Raw genomic sequence first — 2077 nt, forward strand, 5'->3', positions numbered from 1 at the left:
TATATGGGGAAAATGTGAATACTAGTATATATCGCATATACCTCCTGACACTAAGTTCTGGCATGTTGAATACACAAAAATAAAAACAGAACGAGAGCACTGGGCATCTGGTGATGTATAACCCAGTCTAACACTTACCTCCAGAAATTGGAAGCCTTAGTGAGATTGCCTCACAAAGATTTCCCCTCTCCCATCATTCCTTCTCTTTAACCTTTGAACTTAACTTTTGTAGATGCAGGGGAGAAGAGAGAGACATTTATTTCAGAGCAAACCTACTTTTATCTCTACTGTTTTCAGAATGCTTTCTTTGAAACTTCAGAGAAAAGTTACAGACTAGCGTGTAGGAGGAATGAAGGAGTGGAAACAGCAGAGAAATGGGTGTGGAGCTACACCAAGAAATGAAGTGAGAGAAACCTTCTGCTAGACCCAGCTCTGACAGCGTCTCAAGGATTAGTGCTTAATGGGGACTTTAAACATCATCGTATCAGTACAGTCCTTTTGGAGAGAAAGGCTGATTGCAGCAGAGCTAATGACTTGCCCAGCTTCATTTAGAGTTGGTTACAGAGCTCATGCCACCTGAATCCGCAAACACATGACAGAAACATTGTATGCTAGACCCAGCTCTGACAACGTCTCAAGGATTAGTGCTTAGTGGGGACTTTAAACATCATCGTATCAGCACAGTCCTTTTGGAGCTAGAGGCTGATTGCAACAGAGCTAATGACTTGCCCAGCTTCATTTAGGGTTGGTTACAGAGCTCATGCCACCAGATACCTGAATCCGCAAACACATGACAGAAACATTGAAGGATGACTATGGCCTTGTAGTACAGTTTGATATCAGGTAGTGTGATTTCTCCAACTTTGTTCTTCTTTCTCAAGATTGCTGTGGCTTTTTGGGGTCCTTTGTGGTTCCATATAAAATTTTGGAATATTTGTTCTAATTCTGTGAAATATTCCATTTGGTATCTTGAGAAGAATTGTGTTGAATCTATTGATTGTTTTGGGCAGTATGGGCATTTTAATAATTTTAATTCTTCCTATCCATGAGCATGGTATATGTTTCCACTTATTTGTATCTTCTTCAATTTCTTTCACTAGTGTCTTATAATTTTCTGAGTACATACATCCTTGTTTAAATTTATTCCAAGGTATTTTTTATGCAATTGGAATTGGAATTTTTTGTTTGTTTCCCTTTCTGATAGTTGATTATTGGCATATATAAAAAAAATGCAGCTAATTTCTGGGTATGTATTTTGTATCCTGCCACTCTACTGAATTCATTTATCAGTTCTAGTCGTTTTTTGGTGGAATCTTTAGGGTTCCCTATATAAGGCTCTGGTACATTTACACAATGGAATACTACTCAGACATAAAAAAGAAGGAAATCTTACCTTTTGCAACATGGATAGACATGAAGGGTATTATGATAAGTGAAATAAGCCAGTCAGAAAAAAAACAAGTACCATATGATTTCACTTATATGTGGAATGTAATGAACAAAATAACAAACAAAACAGAAACAGGCTCACAGATACAGAGAACAAATTGACAGCTGTCAGAAGGGCGGGGGGTTGGGAAGCTAGGTGAAAAAGGTGATGGGATTACGCAAAAACAAAACAAAAAACCTCATAGACACAGACAACAGTATAGTGATTACCAGAAGGAAAAGGAGGTGCGGGTGGTGGAAGAGGGTAAAAGGGGATAAATGGTGGCCAAAAGAGATCTGACTTTGGATGGTGAACACACACACACACACTCACACACAGACGATGCATTATAGAATTGTACACCTGCACCTGTATAATCTTATTAACCAACGTCACCCCAATAAATTCAATAAATGTTTTTAAAAAAGACGAAACTTTAAAAGACACCCAATCTGGCAAGGAAACAACAGTGGGGAGGACTCAGGAGAGCACCTGGAGCCACAGGGAGCTCAGGTGTGCGGCTGGGTACCTTGATGTAGGCTCGCTGCAGGTAGTTGTAGGGCACTCGGCGCTGGAAGTCGCTGCGCACATCCTCGCTGACCTGGTGGCGGGACGCGGGGCCACCGAGGCGCTGGGTCTCGCAGCGGC

At 40.8% G+C, this 2077-nt stretch overlaps 1 protein-coding gene across 2 annotated transcripts in view; it reads right to left on the minus strand.

Moving 5' to 3' along the window:
• The window catches only part of P3H2 (prolyl 3-hydroxylase 2), a 166078-nt gene extending 164007 nt beyond the window's left edge, over positions 1-2071 (minus strand). For both annotated transcript variants that reach the window (XM_006765870.1, XM_015565386.1), the window contains exon 1: positions 1959-2071. The gene's annotated coding sequence lies outside the window, so the exon portion shown is untranslated. The remainder of the gene's footprint in view (positions 1-1958) is intronic.
• Positions 2072-2077: the final 6 nt, after the last annotated feature.

Source organism: Myotis davidii, unplaced genomic scaffold (assembly GCF_000327345.1).
Source record: "Myotis davidii unplaced genomic scaffold, ASM32734v1 scaffold41, whole genome shotgun sequence".
NCBI lineage: Eukaryota > Metazoa > Chordata > Mammalia > Chiroptera > Vespertilionidae > Myotis > Myotis davidii.